The sequence below is a fragment of the Myotis nattereri genome (genome assembly GCF_964212035.1).
Source record: "Myotis nattereri genome assembly, chromosome: X".
In the NCBI taxonomy this organism is placed as follows: Eukaryota; Metazoa; Chordata; class Mammalia; order Chiroptera; family Vespertilionidae; genus Myotis; species Myotis nattereri.
Genome location: NC_138078.1, coordinates 81,789,407 through 81,801,661, shown reverse-complemented (window position 1 = coordinate 81,801,661; position 12,255 = coordinate 81,789,407). Strand labels below are relative to the sequence as shown.

Sequence of the window (12,255 nt, the reverse complement as noted above, 5' to 3'; positions counted from 1 at the left end):
CCTCAGATCCATAAGGGAGAAACTCAGAGGGCAGACTCAGTGAGCACCAAAGCCCCAAGGGTGTTTTCAGCACAGAAGTTCTCCCACTGCAGGCACAGGTGATTCTCACTGCCAATTGTCCTGGAGGTCAATTCCTACCAGTGATAACTACAACAATCAAGGCTTAACTACAACAAGACTACAACAAGACTGTGCACAAAGCCCACAAAGGGGTGCACCAAGAGTGTCCACCTCAGGTAATTGGGGAGGCTGAGCCACTGGGCCCTATAGGACACCTAGCACACAAAGCCACTCTACCAACACAGGGAAGCATAAAAAATGCAGACAAGGAAACAGGTCACAAATGACAGAAATGGAGGAATTCAAATGACTGGATATAGAGTTCAAAACCATGGTTATAATGTTTTTCAAGAATTTTCTGGAAACCACTGATAAATTTAGTGAGAACCTGGAGGATATGAAAATGGACCAACTAGAAATTAAGCATACACTGACTGAAAAAAAAAATAATATACAGAGATCCAACAGCAGACAAGAGGATCCTAAGAATCACATCATAGACTTGAAATACAAAGAAACAAAAAATACCCAACCGGAAAAGAAAAAAGCAAAATATGAAGATAGTGTAAGGAGCCTCTGGGACAACTTCAAGTGTACCAACATCCGAATAATAGGGATGCCAGAAGAAGAGAGAGGGCAAGATATTGAAAACCTACTTGAAGAAATAATGACAGAAAACTTCCCCTACCTGGTGAAAGAAATAGACTTACAAGTCCAGGAAGCGCAGAGAACCCCAAATAAAAGTAATCCAAAGAGGACCACACCAAGACACATCATAATTAAAATGCCAAGAGCAAAAGACTAAGAGAAAATCTTAAAAGCAGCAAGAGAAAAAAAAGTCAGTTACCTACAAGGGAGTACCCATACGACTGTCAGCTAATTTCTCAACAGAAACTATGCAGGCCAGAAGGGAGTGGCAAGAAATATTCAAAGTGATGAATAGCAAGAACCTACAACCAAGATTACTTTATCCAGCAAAGCTATCATTCAGAATTAACGGTCAGATAAAGAGCTTCACAGATAAGAAAAAGCTAAAGGAGTTCATCACCACCAAACCAGCATTATATGAAATGCTGAAAGGTATTCTTTAAGAAGAGGAAGAAGAAAAAGGTAAAGATAAAAATTATGAACAGTAAATATATATGTATCAACAAGTGAATCTAAAAATCAAGTGAATAAAAAATCTGATGAACAGAGTAAACTAGTAAATATAATAGAACCAGGGGCATTGAAAGGGAGTGGACTGACAATTCTTGTGGGGAAAGGTATGTGGGGGTGCAGGAAGAGACTGGACAAAAATTGTACACCTATGGATGAGGTAAGTGGGAGGGGTAAGGGCAGAGGGTGGGGTGGGAACTAGGTGGAGGAGAGTTATGGGGGGGGGGAGAGGAACAACTGTAATAATCTGAACAATAAAGATTTAATTAAAAAAAAAGTTTGTCTTTTACTCCTCATAACAAATAATCTCATAGTGAATATTTCACATCCACTCTTGTAAGCAAAGCACAATGTCCCAATAGAAATGGAGCCACTAACTCAACAGAAATACATATGTTTATATTTTATTGTTGAACTGAAAAAATAACAGACATTTTAGTTGTAGATATGCCTTCTTAAAATCAGTGTGAAAATAGAATAATTTGTGCCATGGAGGTTATGGATTTAGTTCAAATCTCTATTCAACTCTGTAGAATAGTCTTCTAAAATTTCTATTTTAAATTCCCATAGTTGCAAGGTTTTTTTAAAAATAAATTAGTTCAGGAAAATATTACAAAATATAGAGTAGGCCAGAAATAAACTAATCAAAGTCTCTGGAGAAGATTAGGGATTAAGAATTAATTAGCAAAATATGATAAGGAAAATATAAGTTGGGTCTAAATATTTATTTTTTAATGTTTTGAATATTTGCATAAATATGGTTTATTATCCAATTTTAGATATTACATCTATTAAAGAAGAACTATTTCATGTCTGAGTAAAACACACACCAATAGGAACTGAATTCTTACCGCGCCACTGCTATCTGGTGATAATATATCCTAATATCAGGAAGACAATGTAAATTTTACAAAATAGTTTTTTCATTGTGAACAGGAGAATCTCAAGTAACAAAATGGCCATGAATATTAGTATGAGAAATACAATTTTGGGGAATTATTAAAGATTAATTTATATTTGTTTATATCTAATTTGAAGGCTGCTATGTATCATCAATTTTAGAAGTTATGTGTACTTGTATTTTTAAAAAGTGCTTCTACTTTTTCAAGATTTAAATATATCACTATGATTGAAAAATGCATAATGTTTGCCTACTAAAATGAGAGTCTCCTTAGGCAAAATTCCACTATGCTAAGCTTCCCTTGTTGTACTTACCAAGCAGAGGCATCCGTGTACATCAGGTTTATTTTCACACTGTATTCACATCATTGTTGCATTATAATAATGTCATTTATTTAAAAAATAAATTCAAGTGAGTACATTTTAACTTTTGACTAATCTTTGATCGATATTATTAACTCATAGTCTTCCTTCCTGGCTGATAAGCCCTAAAGATATGATTAAAGAATAAAAAATTGCTGTACTTTATTTGTCTGACATAGAACTACTGATTGAGTTATTTAGACAATCAGTCTAATGTCCAAGTTCTTGGATTATTTAGGTGCTAGTTCTTTGTTTGGCAAGCTGTTGGTTGTTTTAAGTTGGTCTGTAATTTCCAAAAAGTTATGTTTACAGCAATAGAATGATTAATATTGAAAAAAAGACTAATGTCCACATTAAATTAAAACTAGAAGTTAATTTGGAAAAAAAAGTCAGTTAAAATAATTGATTAATTCAATGAGATGTGATACTATGCATATGGAACTATAAGTAAATTCCAGTCTCCCTTTGTGGTTCAAGAGAATGTTAGTGATTTAGTTGTTTAATACTGGCAGACATTTTATCCTCTTGGTATTTATTCCAGTGTTATGTATCAGGATTCTGAACAGTGACTAGAACTAAAAGCCATTATTTTAACTTTGGATTGTCCAAGCAAATTCATTAAAAATCAAAAATTGCTCCAGGTTTGCCTATAGTCATATCTGTCAAATTTGTATACAAATGATAAAAAAATGAACCAATCTTTGAAGAAAAAGATAATAAATCTAATATATTTTTAAATTTCTTACACTGACTATATAATCTACAACAAAAATGCAATTATCAAAAGGAAAAAAAAATAAGATTTAACTTAGGTGTAGGTGTCCACATTTTCCAGGCTGTGACTGAATTGTTAATGACAGTGGCTTTATAGATTGAATTTTTCTCCTACCAGTAAGGTGTCCAGTAGAAAACAATACCTTAATACTTGGTTTAACTGATGGAGGTTTCTGTTTCCTCAAAACATAGTGTTAAGCTGCTCTAATAAAGTTAATAAAGCTGAGAACTATATATTAAGCATTTGTCTAAAGAGATATAAAAACATACATGTGTAAAGTCATTATTAATATAGTTAAATTTTATTTCAAAAATGTAGACAAAAGTAAATTTCTATTTACCACTATGGCTAAAATCTTGGGCTGTGAAATAAAAAGAAGTATCTGAATTTGGTTCCTTACATGGCTATTTAATATCTGCGTAACTTCAGGCAAGTTTCAATTTCCATATTTATAATGTGGAGATAATCAGAATACCTCCTGCCTCACAGGGATACAGTTGTACATATCTATGGTAAAAATAACTAAAGAACAAAGGAGGCCTTCATTAATTTGCACCAACTAAAAATAATGTGTGTGTGTGTGTACAGTGATTATCAAGTGTGCAAAAATAATTATTGTGGGTAAATGTGCCTTCATATTTGAACCATAATCTTCAGTTAAATGATTGAATCTGGATTTTTCATTTATTGTGAATGTGTTCAGTTTTGAGAATCAGTTATCAAGTAAGTCTTTTCTAGGAGACGAGCTAAGATTCATTTTTTTTCCTTTTAGTCTTTTACAGTTTACAACTTTACCAATTTATCTTTAGTAGCTTCTGAAAGGAGGAGATTCTTCTATTCTTACCTTTTTACTACATAGCTAACATTTCAAAATGTATCTGTATAATAGTTTCAAAACAGTCATGCTGTTAAAACAGTGTATCCCTAGATATCTTTTCTGGAAATCAAATTAAGTTAAAGATATTAAAATTATTTCTTAAATGAATTTAAGCTGTGCAGAAGGAATATATGGCTCTGATAAAAAAGAAAAAAAAATGTAGATTAATAACTATGGAAGATAAAATGCTGTCTGTTCACAATGAAAACTCTTTAAGTGTTGAAATAAATGATATAGCCTGGCTAGTGTTGCTCAGTGGTTGAATGTCGACCCATAACTAGGAGGTCATGGCTCAGTTTGATTCCTGGTCAGGATACATGCCAGGGTTGCAGGCTCGATCCCAAGTAGGGGGCATGCAGGAGTCAGCTGATCAATGTTTCTCTCTCATCATTGATGTTTCTATCCCTCTCTTCCTCTCCCTTTCTCTCTCTAAAATAAATAAAAACATATTTTTAAAAATACATAATCTGTTACGCAAAAAAAAAATTTCATTCAAACAAATACAACTATAACAAAATACAATAGAGTTTGCTGGCTTTCAGATGATTTCCCTGCATTTAACCAAACTTGTTAATTTATATTTTGAAGAACAGCATGATCATTGAAGGTGTCTTTGCTAAGCTAAAGTTTGAAATTCTGTCCCATTAACCCTATATAATAAAGAGGTAATATGCAAATTTACTGTCACGCCCTAGCACAAGATGGCCACCCCCCTGTGGTCAAAAGATGGCCACGCCCATGTCATCACAAGATGGCTGCTCTTATGTCATCACAAGATGGCGACCACAAGATGGCTGGGAGGGGAGGGCAGTTAGGGGGGATCGGGTCTGCAGGGGCGGGCAGTTAGGGATGACCAGGTCTTCAGGAGAGGGTAGTTGGGGGCAACCGGGCTGACAGAGGTGCTGTTAGGCATCAATCAGGCTGGCAGGGGAGTGGTTAGGGCAGTGGTTCTCAATCTTCTGGCCCTTTAAATACAGTTCCTCATGTTGTGACCCAACCATAAAATTATTTTTGTTGCTACTTCATAACTGTAATGTTGCTACTGTTATGAATCATAATGTAAATATCTGATATGCAGGATGGTCTTAGGCGACCCCTGTGAAAGGGTCGTTCGACTGCCAAAGGGGTCGTGACCCACAGGTTGAGAACCGCTGGGTTAGGGGCTGATCAGGCTGGCAGGCAGAAGCAGTTAGGGGCAATCCGGCAGGCAGACAGGCAAGTGTTTGCGAGCCAGAAGTCCCAGATTGTGAAAGGGATGTCGGACATCCTCCGAGGGGTCCCTGATTGGAGAGGGTGCAGGTTGGGCTGAGGGACACGAATTTTGTGCAGTGGGCATCTAGTCTATTATAAGCCAATGTGTTAGACATTTTTAGCAGGAGAGAAAACACCTTTAAAATAAACAGAGGGAATATTTAATTTTCTGTAAATAATAGAAACATAAGTTTCATAAATAATTCCTAGTATTTATGGAACATCGAAACTTTATATTAATGCATTTTGGGGTCCTAAGTAACAGACACACACTATTAAAATGAAGATGTCTATAATGCTGTCCTTATTTCTTCATATCAAAATTCCTGGATTCAAAACAAATCTATATCGAAATACAGCAGAGTATTATAGTGAAATTTCAGTAAAGTTTAAATTGCAGCATACAAAATCTATGTAGAATATATATCTAATGTCCAAGATGGAAAATCATTTACAATATTTAATACTGCCTTTTAAAATTTAGGTTTTATTCAGAAAATTTTTCAAATAGCTAATGTCTTTGATTTGTTCAAAATGAGTCACCATTTTTGCTAGTTAGTACACTTTTGTTTGGTCTTTACTATCCAAGTATATAACCCACATCAGTTGTAACACTTTGGAACAGTTCAGGCTATATGAACACCAAACATCTAATATTTTTGTATTTACATGAGCCCTTTTACTATGGTAAAATTGTGACTGTGTGCTACAGTTAAAAGCACACTCTCCAGAAAGATGTAAATTCTATTCCAACTGTCACTAACAAATTCTTGTGACCTTGGGCAGGTCACTTCAAAATGAATGATCCCTTCTGAAAAACAACAAATCTTAGGTTGGTGTAATTGATCACAGTTCACTTAACAGTATCTGCCATTTTATTAAGTTACTTAAAAATAAGTTCATCTTATACAGAAAGACAAAATTTCCCAAATGATACTGGAAAACAAACAGAACTGAGTATACTAAAGATCTAAGGATTTTTACATGTCTATGAACATGCATTTCACTGAAATATCCTTACTTTATTTGGAGACAATAATAATGATAACAAGAGGAAAATATTAGCAGCAGACAAATTAAATATTTTTATCAAAACATAGGTAGTTAAGAGTTACCTCAGCATAGGGCTATTTTAGTCACACTGAGTATCTTATCACAATTTGCATTTTTTTCTGCAGAGAAATATTAACCCCAACCTAGATTCCATAGCTAAGAAATACCTCTTTTTCTCTTTCTCCCTTTATTAAAAATAATTCAAATCACTGCATAATTTTCAGGGTAAGTTATCAACACCAGTGTTCCCATTTAAATAGAATAGTGAAAGGCTCATGGAACTTGAAGCTACTCTTAACTAACTTGATGACTTTAGGCAAGCTATTTAGCTAATTCTGGACTAGTTTGCTTCTACATTTGGAATTTAAAAAAAATAAAAAGAAAGAGAAAGAGATTAAAAGTAACTGCCCCACCTAACTCACAGGGTTATTTGGAGTGTTTGAAGTTTTTTGTGTGAAGCCTTTTGTCAAATACAAAGTCACAAACAAATGTCAAGTTTATGTAGAAGAACTGCAATTTTAAGGAAACATCACAATAAGGGTAGTGTTTGCCTTTTATATTAAGCAGCACTTTGGCAGAATATGTATCATCGTTTATATTTCTAAGTATACTACTATTCTCATGAGATTCATTAAAGAAGCTAAACAGGGTTTGCTTTTCTGACAACAAAAGATATTTTTGTAATACCTTCTAATAATCTAGTTCTTCCAAGGGAAAACAAAGTGTGATCTCCCAGTGGGTAAAACTAGTCAGCCCACATGGTTAACTACTATTATAAAAATCTATCTTATGTAAATGCTCGAATGTAATTCCAACAAAATGAGAAATCTGAGACCTCCCAAAGTTCTGGATTGCAAGCATTGCCCGGACTTAGCCAGAGCAATACACCTTAGTTTATTACTTAACATTCTATGTGTAAGCTAACCCATAGCCGTGATAAATTTTCCTTTTTTTCCCTCTCAAATACTGCCCCTTCAGACCTATTCCTTCAAGGGTTTTTTGTTTGTTTGTTTTTTAATATATTTTATTGATTTTTCACAGAAAGGAAGGGAGAGGGATAGGGAGTTGGAAACATCGATCAGCTGCCTCCTGCACACCCCCTACTGGGGAGGTGCCCACAACCAAGGTACATGCCCTTAGCCAGAATCAAACCTTGGACCTTTCAGTCCACAGGCCAATGCTCCATCCACTGAGCCAAACCGGTTAGGGCTGTTTTTGTTTTTTTGTTTGTTTGCTTGGTTGGTTTTTCTCTTCAGAGAAAGAAATCTTTTAGAAACCTGAGTCTGGTTTCTGAGCCTATTTTATATTAGAACCAAATCCTTTTTTTTTTTTCCTAAAAAGGTTTATTGATTTATCCATTCTAATACTCCTCTCTTGTTCACCTTGATCACATCCTTATTTTTTGTCCACTATAACTATTCTATCATTGTATATTTATGTTATCAAGTGTTTGAAGTTACTAAGGCCAGGGATATTATCCTAATTGTGCGTAATGAGATCCAATGAGTGCTCACCAAAACTTCCTATTACAAATTCAAAACCCTTGAAAGACTAAACATAATAAATACATTGTAAAAATAAATTTTCCTTAAGAGTATTTGTATCTAAAATTGTAGTGTACACATTGGCTAATGGAATTAATATTTTGGAAGATCATAAGAAAAAGCACATAGGGCTGACTGCCTGGCACTTAATAGCTATATTATCTTGAAAAATAAAAAATAAAAAAAACAAATCAAAACTTGTCTGTGTCTCTCTCCTTGTGTCAAAATGGTGCAGTACCTGTTTCATAGCACTGTTGTTAGATTCCAATGAGATAAAGTCTGTAATACACTAAAATGTAACAACAATTTTAAAATGTTAAAGTAGTCACTCACACAGTTAAAACCTGGTAAAAGTGCCTTTCACAGTTACTGAAAGGTTCTATTTCAGGTAATTTCTTTAAATGTAATGCAGACTCATGATAAATCTTTGGTTTTAATTTTTTTTTTCAGAAACTCAGTTATTTCCACTACCACAAAAGCATATTCTTGGGTAATTTAGTTACTATCATTAGTGTACGGTATAAGGAAGATATAAAATGTTTTCAAAGGAAATATTAAACATGTTCTCAGAGTGTCTTCCTATTCTTTGAATGAGGATGCTTACTTAAGTTGTCAGTATTCATCCTGGAACCTAATTTTCACTTGGAATTCTCTTTTTTTTCTATTGAATATAATCATTCTATTAATGCTGTTACTAATTTTTGTCATCGTATTTTATTATTAGCAATCACAAGTACTTCAAAATTTAAAGTATATTATATGGCATTATCTAGTGGCTACCTTCATTGCCATCTCTTTAAAATCATTACTAAAATTACATGATATCTGATTAAAGCTTTTAAAGTTATAAATATTTTGCTCTATTTAATTTTTCAATATTAAAAAATATCATCCTATTAAGATTTATTTATATTGTCTCTAAAACAGGAAAAAGGAGAACTGACTCAAAGTTATGTAGTTGGATTTGATTACTCTAATTGACAGTTTTGTTAAATATTTTACTCCCTCTGTCCCATAATAATAGTAGCAGTTGATGAATGTAATTTGTCCCATAATAATAGTAGCAAAAGAAAATAAATATAGAACACAACATTTATTATCAAAAAACTAGATTAAACAATAAATTAAAAATAGTACTCCTAATTTTTATTTTGAGTGTTCAGATAGTTTCTGGATTTTTCAATAATTTCGTTACTGCATTTTAAACTTGTAGGTAGGATCCCTTGGCTGCGAAGCTTTGCTTTCCCTATATGCGTGAGCTTAAAATTATTGGAGCCATCGTTCTTCATTGCTTCCAGCATAACTTGTTGAAGTGACAGAAACGTATTATCCAGTATTTCAGGAGAAATATTATCAAAGGCTAATATGGTGCCTCTTCTGCTAAGAGGAATATGTCTACGTTTTTCAAGTTTTTCTCCATAATCTTTGCATTTATGCCCACAGTTTTGTTTTTTCAAAGAATCAACGTTAGCATAAGATTCTCCTTGACAATTATTTTCGGAAGCACCTTTCCAAATTCTTGATATGGTCATTCTGTTACACTTAAATTGTTTTGCAGCTAACGTAATTGCACCTTTCTGCAACTTTTCCTTTTTCTTTTGATGCATCAAGAACTGGACAATCACAACTCGATCTTTGCTTGAAAACTCTCTTTTTTTCATCTTATTTTTACAATGGGTTGATATTTAACTGAAATAAAACAATTGATTTCAATCAGCGGATGAAATTAGAAAAATAGTTACAATTCATAATAATTAGATTAACCTAAAAATTGAAAGATGTGTCAAAACAAATGACAGATGTCATGAAACATTGATTTTGATTGAAGGCTTCGCAATTTTGCGCTACAACATAACTTACAACTGCATTCGCCAATAATTCCCGTTTAAATATTTACTCGCTACTATTGTTATGAGACGGGGGAGTAACATTTCTAATATTAGTTAGATTAGTCCAAGAAATTGTTTCTTCCAATTGTCATGATCCTGAAATAGTCTGATTTTTTTTTACATTGTACTCAATTTTATATAAATTTTTAGTTATAATGCCATTGCAAATTAACTCCATTTTTTCTCATTTGGTCTTAAGGCCTGAGCATATTTCCATAGAACTAATATTTCTTCTTTCTATAGAGTGAGCTTCCATTTCTAGTCTTTGAAAATAAATAAAAATTGAAGAGGTCTGTTATTTTTAACATGTTTCTTGGTTTTTCATATTCTTTCTTTTTTGTATACTTTGGAATTTCATATATATATATATATATATATATATATATATATATATATATATATACTATTTTGGCTGCTATACATGCCTCCTAAGGCATATGGAAACTGTTTATGCTTGACATTAACATTATTAAGAGTAATGAAATCCAAGGCAATTCTGGCAGACACCCAAGTTCATTTAGCAGTTACAAAAAAACATTTTAATCCAATTGGTCCATTTGTTCACTGGGATCTTCAAGTTGCCACCAAACAAGCTCTGCTCTTGCCATTTAAAGCATAGGAGCTTAGAAAATACTAATACAGTTTCATTGGGAAAGTGGTGACTTCTGAATCTCAATGTCACAGTTAAGACATGAATCCCAGCTTCCAAGTGACAACTTTTTCAGTTTTACCCTAACCTTGCCAGAAACACATTGAGCCTTCTAACAAACACAGTTTAAAAAATTAAACGACTTATTTCAGTAGCTGCTTTAAAAGTTGTTTGTTTTAATTGGTTCCATGCCAAGATGAACTGCATAAATAAATGGAGATATGAAGATTTCCTAGATGATTATGAATGAAAAATTCATTTACATTAAATGGCTAGTCTGCTGCAATCTAAAAGGCTAGGTGTAAAGAAAATAGGCATCATAGTATCTAATTTAACATTTGTTTCCTGCTTTGAGTGGAGTTTTAGGGATAGCAAATATAAAATAATCTCTAGCAAGTCTCTTTTATTGGTAGTGGTGGTGTTTCCCTAAAAAATGTCAGATGCTAAACATAAAATAAAAACAATGGCTTCAAATTAGACAAATAAAATTTCAGTTGGTCATTTTATTCTGAAATCTAAATGATTAACTGATATACTCATTTTCAGTATTTCACAAGCTAATATTTTCAAGGATCTATAGTAGATTAAATTGCTCAGGATTTTTGGATCAATCTGGAAGATGTTTTTAAAACATTGGTAAGGTATTGACATTGTGTGGCCAATAGTGGTTTTTTTTGAAATGGTACAAATATAAGGATATAGTTCTTGTAAAATAAATTTGACTATACAATGACAAGCAACTTATTTTTTTTTCTGAACTATAGTTTCAACTGATCTAGTCATACCAAATATTAAAATCAATTTTAATATCCAAGTGCAATAATTTTTAATTTTTAAAATGTTAACCTTTGCAAAATAAATACATAAAATTATTTTTCTTTACCCTGCTACTTTTACCTTATTTCACCTTTTTCAAGCTTGGTTACCAGATTAGGAATTCACCATTGCGGCTCAGTATGGTTTGAGAGGCAGCAGCATCTACATCCCCATGAACTTGTCAGAAATGCTGAATTTCAGGCCCCACCTAGAATATTCTGAATCAGAATTTATATTTTCACAAGATTCCCAAATGATTGGTATGCACATTAAAGTTTTGGACCCACAGGGATAGACTATAACTTCCTAGAAATTGATTAGAAATTGTATATTGACTCTATTTCTTTCTAAAGTGCTCTGATTCTGTTATAGATTATATATATATATATATATATATATATATATATATATATATATATCCATATATATATATATGCAATGGCTTTCTATTCTCCTGTTTGTTTACTCTTGTATGCTTATAAGGCATTCATTCAGAATACATTTGTTATTTAATGGATTCAAACTCCCTCCCTCAAATAATCTTGCTTTGCTCTCATCACTTTATAAAATAACCAGCATGTATGGAAACTGCTGTAATGTATTTACAAGTTTCTGGTTTTTTTGCTAGTAAAACTAACAAACAACTATTAAATAACAGTTAAGGTGTTTCAAATATACAATATTAGAAGTGAGAGAGAGAAGCCAGATTGAGCAGTTTCAAAAAGAGTTGCAAATTTCCACACTATACTGAAAATCAGACCCTATCACCAAACACTCTGTCAGTGCTCTTCTCTACTTGATTATTCTTTTTTCTCCCTTCCTTCCCACTTGCCACAAAGCAAAATAAGTCACTATTCAGGGAATGAAGGAAAGCTTTGCTTTGGCATAGTCTGTGTGCTTACCTTTGCCTGGCTCATCCT

General features: G+C 33.0%; 1 protein-coding gene across 1 annotated transcript in view; it reads right to left on the bottom strand.

The window, feature by feature from the left end:
* The window catches only part of PCDH11X (protocadherin 11 X-linked), a 972,549-nt gene that overhangs the window by 950,723 nt on the left and 9,571 nt on the right, over window positions 1-12,255 (bottom strand). The window lies entirely within an intron of this gene.